The sequence below is a fragment of the Narcine bancroftii genome, chromosome 2, assembly GCF_036971445.1.
Source record: "Narcine bancroftii isolate sNarBan1 chromosome 2, sNarBan1.hap1, whole genome shotgun sequence".
NCBI classification, from domain to species: Eukaryota; Metazoa; Chordata; class Chondrichthyes; order Torpediniformes; family Narcinidae; genus Narcine; species Narcine bancroftii.
Window position 1 is genome coordinate 37,554,291 of NC_091470.1, and position 6,000 is coordinate 37,560,290.

General features: G+C 45.5%; 1 protein-coding gene across 2 annotated transcripts in view; it reads right to left on the minus strand.

Annotated features, from left to right (window-relative positions):
* Window positions 1-5,799, minus strand: part of ptpn21 (protein tyrosine phosphatase non-receptor type 21) — a 48,258-nt gene extending 42,459 nt beyond the window's left edge. For both annotated transcript variants that reach the window (XM_069916324.1, XM_069916325.1), the window contains exon 1: window positions 5,630-5,799. The gene's annotated coding sequence lies outside the window, so the exon portion shown is untranslated. The remainder of the gene's footprint in view (window positions 1-5,629) is intronic.
* Window positions 5,800-6,000: the final 201 nt, after the last annotated feature.

A 6,000-nucleotide genomic window follows, 5' to 3' on the forward strand; every position in this document is an offset into this window, starting at 1 on the left:
TATCTCAGTGATTGGCGGTTGGGTTGTGTTGGGGATCAGTGTCAGCCAGCATTTTTTGGTGAGAATTAAACATTATTTTAATTCTTAAAAAGCCTTCCCTCGCTTTTGGTTGTTTAAACATTGATACAAGTGATTTGATGTTGCTACTGGGCTGTTTTTTTTAAATGACGTTTTCCGAAAAAACATTTATCCGACATAGGCTTAGTCCCAACCATTTCAGATAATCGGAGTTGTACTGTAATACATAACTCTCCATCACCCCTTGAACGTCATAAAAGTTAAAAGTTCAAAGGTCTAAGTTCAAATTTATTGTCAGAGTAAATACATGACATCTCATACAACCCTGAGATTCTTTATCCTGTGACCAGGCAGAATTTCTAATTCCACTAACTGTAAATTGTACTCCAAAAGACAGACATGTAATCAGACAGCAAATACAGAAAATAAATATTTCAGGAATAAATAATGAGCAAAGAGTCCTTAAATGAGTTTCTGAACATGTCTGTTGTTCAGGTGTTTGACGTTTAAGGGGTAGCAACTAGTCCTGAACCAGGAGGTACAAGTCTTGTGGCACCTGTCTTCCTGGTGGTGTGGATCCTTGATAATTGCTACTGCTCTCCGAACGTAGCTTTCCATGTAGATGTTCTTGATGATGGGGAAAGTTTTGCCTGTGATGTACTGGGCCAAGTCCACCATCTTTTACAGGGCTTTCGCTCAGAGGTATTGCTGCCCCCATACAAGACCCTTCCACTGCACATCTGTACAAGTTTGCCAAGGTTTCCAATGACATAACAAAACTCCGCATCTCCTAACAGGCTTTTTTCACAACAGCATTTGTATGATGGGTCCAGGAGAGGACCTCCGAGATAAAGACTCTAGGAATTTAAATTTGCTCACCCTCTCCACCTCTGATTCCCCCAATAATCACTGAATCATACACCTCTGGTTTTCCTTTGCAATAATTATACATCCTATCATTTCAAGGATCTATGGATACCATTATACCAACTCTTTAGAATTCAGTCATGATGGGGAGCTAGCTGATGGAGGACCTGTTTTCTTCAGGCTGACTTCCAGGCCAAACATTTTGGCAGTTTCCACAAAACAGGACATCAAGCGCTGAAGAGCTGGCTCTGAATGGGCAACTACTCTTTGCAGACGATGCCGCTTTAGTTGCCCATTCAGAGCCAGCTCTTCAGCGCTTGACGTCCTGTTTTGCAGAAACTGCCAAAATGTTTGGCCTGGAAGTCAGCCTGAAGAAAATTGAGGTCCTCCATCAGCCAGCTCCCCCCCCCATGACTACCAGCCCCCCCACATCTCCATCGGGCACACAAAACTCAAAACGGTCAACCAGTTTACCTATCTCAGCTGCACCATTTCATCGGATGCAAGGATCAACAACAAGATAGACAACAGACTCAGCAAGGCAAATAGCACCTTTGGAAGACTACACAAAAGAGTCTGGAAAAACAACCAACTGAAAAAACTCAAAGATTAGCATATACAGAGCCGTTGTCATACCCACACTCCTGTTCGGCTCCGAATCATGGGTCCTCTACCGGCATCACCTATGGCTCCTAGAACGCTTCCACCAGCGTTGTCTCTGCTCCATCCTCAACATTAATTGGAGCGACTTCATCCCTAACATCGAAGTACTCGAGATGGCAGAGGCCGACAGCATCGAATCCACGCTGCTGAAGATCCTACTGCGCTGGGTAGGTCATGTCTCCAGAATGGAGGACCATCGCCTTCCCAAGATCGTGTTATATGGCAAGCTCTCCACTGGCCACCGTGACAGAGGTGCACCAAAGAGGTACAAGGACTGCCTAAAGAAAGCTCTTGGTGCCTGCCACATTGACTACCGCCAGTGGGCTGATATCACCTCAAACCGTGCATCTTGGCACCTCACAGTTCGGCGGGCAGCAACCTCCTTTGAAGAAGACCGCAGAGCCCACCTCACTGACAAAAGACAAAGGAGGAAAAACCCAACACCCATCCCCAACCCACCAATTTTCCCCTGCAACCGTGTCTGCCTGTCCCGCATCGGACTTGTCAGCCACAAACGAGCCTGCAGCTGACGTGGACATTTACCCCTCCATAAATCTTCGTCCGCGAAGCCAAGCCAAAGAAAGAAAATTCAGTCACTCAAATCTCTCATCTTCCTTTTACTACTGGCATGCACTCTTAACCCTCTAAACTTTTCCACTTTCCAAGACAGAGGAAGGCAAAAAGAGTCTTATCATTCTTTTCTCAAAGAAATTGTCTGTATTCAAGATTTCAACATTAAAAATAAACAGTGAAGAAATTGTCTACCTAGCCTTTTCTGAGTGTGGGTTTACTCTTGGTATCCTTTCAGATTGGTAGTAAGAACACAGAAATCAAATAAATATTTTTTCACCAGAAAATTCCAGGAATGAGTACACTTTCAATGATTTAGAATTTATTCTCAACATTAACAATACTCATTTTTTTTCTTCTTCTTTCTTTGGCTTGGCTTCGCGGACGAAGATTTATGGAGGGGGTTTACTTTGAAGCTAAATCGCAGTTTTTTTTCCTGAAAACAATGTTCTTGCTACTCTCACTTTTAATTTAATATAAAGCTTTAGAACATGACTAAAAAAATTAAGCAGTTAATTCATAAAAATATCAATTTTTAGAACAAAACAGGAATTTGTCCTTTCAGAATTATGAAGTAAATCTACTCTGCATTACATTAGAAATAAACACTAAGAAATTAGATTCAACTCATTTTTAGAATGCACCATTCAAATTCTACTTTTGTCACAGCTCTAAGACAGAAATTGAAAACCACAAGTTAGATTTGAGAACAGATTTCAATAATAAATAGCATAGAATTATTATAGTACAGGATGAGGTGAAGTTGTTGCACATGCGAAGCGTGACCAATAACATTAAATTCAGATAAAAATGAAGATTCACATTAGACATACACGCCAAGAGTCTCAAAGAGATACAGCATGAAGCATTTCCAACCAATGCAAAGCATCCATGGAGTTAAACTTTATTGAAACAGTAACCATCACAAATCCAAAAAAATGCTTCTGTTCTGAAGGAGTCTACTTGGTAATCAAAGGAGACCATTAAACAAATCCTGCGAATTTGAGAGCACCGTTCAATTTAGTCATAGAATTCATATTTTATTTCCCCATTCTGGAACAAAGACAAAATCTATTTTCGCTCCAGTCCCAGCTAATGCTGTCCAGAAGTTAAAACCTCTGAATAATATTTTGCATCATTTCCCACTCAAGCCTCCCTCCTCTGACAACCTCATTCTTTTCTCAGTATTTTGAATTCATCCGATTACCAGAGGAAACCATTTTTTCCCCTCAAATCTGTTCATATCTGAATTCCTTCAGGACTGGCAAGTTCCAACACATACATTATTCTGAAAATAAGATTCAAAATTTATTTTAAACATTCACTTTTTAGGTAACTAGGATAGAAAGAAATCTTCAAATTAATGAGATAAAAGATAGGAATAGAAGTTTTTTTTGCACACAATACTTAACTGTCATATGGAAGAGAATTGCTCAAAAAGTATGGAAGCAAAATCCCTAGGATCTTTAGGCAGCAAATGAATGCCAGCATACTTAGCTTTAGAATCTTTCTGGATGAATTCACCAAGATAGACTTTTGCCCTCAACCTCATTTTTCATCTAGTTTAAAAACCATGGTGTTAAAATCTTTCATGGAATTGTAATTCACCTGAATTAATTACACATTACATTCCTGCTGGAAAGTTTTCTTGCGGTGGAAACTCTAGTTAATTCACAGCCAAAATAGTTGACACCAAAATAAAAACTCAGTAAATGCTGGAGGTCTCTCAGTGTCCATAGGAGGTAAGGATCTATTACTGACGTTTCAGGCTTGAGCCCTTCTTCAAGGTAGAAGACACCATTCCATTATAACTTTTTATTTTTAAAAAAATTATACTTCAACAATTTGAAACTCAAAACACCTTAATCATTGTAGATTTATAAAGACTGTGCAAAAAGTAATGGCTTAAATTTCTCAAAATATTTAGAAAACATTTTTTAAACGAAAGGACAGGTTTAAAGATTTTTTTTAATGGAAAACTTCAATATCCAGGGAATAAATACTATTGTCATTGTTGAGTCAATCCACTCCTGCGCCACATACAGGATAATAGTTTAATGTCGCCACCTTCAATTTAACAAACTCAAATAGTATAGGAATTCCACATCACGGCAAAGAAAAGGAACACCAGTCTACCCCATGCTCAGAAAAATAAATGGAGATTTTCAAGCAAAGCAGCAGTAAAGGTTCTTTTGCTACATAACGCTTGACCTGCTGAGCTTCTCCAGCAGTAAATCAGTGATCATTGTTTTCTCTAAGATATTTTTAGTGAGCTTTACAATAATACCGAAATGAAACGGTACAAGGAATGCAAATTGTAAGAAAAGAAACCCAATAATTCAAAGCCCCTTCCACTGAACAAGGCTGGGGGTGGGGGGGGGGAAATACTAACTTGTGGCTATCAACCTGGAAATAGACAGCACAGCAACAAAGGGTGTGACAACCCTAAAACTTTAGATACAGGTCCATAAAAGAACCTTTATGAAAATGAGTACACACATGCAGTGGTGAAATGAGAGGTTTTGTTTGAATTTAGAAAATTAGCGAGGTCACTAATACTAATTTGACCTCCAGTGCTGATTCTGACCAACTATTGAGAAGAAAAGTTAAACGAAAGCAGAATGGAATTAACGCAGCACGATCCAAGAATATTTGTTTCCGTGCATGGAAGGCGGGGGTTTGAAGAGACTCGGGCGAGAGAATCCAGCAACAGGTGCGACCTTTACAGAATGTTTATTGAAGCCACACGGCCAACCACGCAGACAATGTGAAGGCTGAGCAGGGCGGTTCGGGGAGTGTTGGGGACAGGACCAGGCGGCAAGTGTCACTGAGTGCAAACACCCCACTGCACAGAGAGCAAGTGATGAACCCCGCTTAAAAATGCGATGCAACGCCGTCTCCCCCCCTCCCCTCCCCAACCCCCGCCGGGAGCTCCCCCCCCTCCCCTCCCCAACCCCCGCCGGGAGCTCCCTCCCCTCCCCAACCCCCGCCGGGAGCTCCCCCCCTCCCCTCCCCCCGCCGGGAGCTCCCCCCCCTCCCCTCCCCAACCCCCGCCGGGAGCTCCCCCCCCTCCCCTCCCCAACCCCCGCCGGGAGCTCCCCCCCTCCCCTCCCCCCGCCGGGAGCTCCCCCCCTCCCCTCCCCTCCCCAACCCCCGCCGGGAGCTCCCCCCCTCCCCTCCCCAACCCCCGCCGGGAGCTCCCCCCCCTCCCCTCCCCAACCCCCGCCGGGAGCTCCCCCCCTCCCCTCCCCAACCCCCGCCGGGAGCTCCCCCCCCTCCCCTCCCCAACCCCCGCCGGGAGCTCCCCCCCCTCCCCTCCCCAACCCCCGGGGGTAGCTCTTCCCCCCCCTCCCCAACCCCCGGGGGTAGCTCTTCCCCCCCCTCAAAGACCACCCCCTCCCTTCGACAAAAGGCGACTGCCGCGGCGGCCAGAGACCAATGTCAACACCACCCCAGAAGCGAGAGGGAAGGTGCAACGGGAGTTCGCGCCGGGATCTCGGCGCCCATTTACCTTCCGGACACGTTGCCGAAAACGCCCGCGGTCCGGCTGCTGAACCAGGCCCTCCCGCTCGCTCGCTCAGCCCCCGGCGTTGCCCGCCATCCCGCGGCCTCGTCCCTCCGCGACCGGCACCGCACGCGCCCTTCCGCTTCCCACCGCCCGCAGCCCACGATCCTTCCGCCGCACTACTTGCAGCCTCACGTGATGTGCTGCGGAGGGAGAGGGAAGAGCCGGGCTGTCCGCGGTTTTAAAAAAAAGGCAATGGGTCGCCTCATTCGCTCCCCCCCTCCCCCAACCTCCCTCTTATACTTTACTCAGTTAATCCCAGATCCGCTCCGTGTGAAGTGATACTGAGGTGGCTGTGGTGTGAAAGGTCCATGACA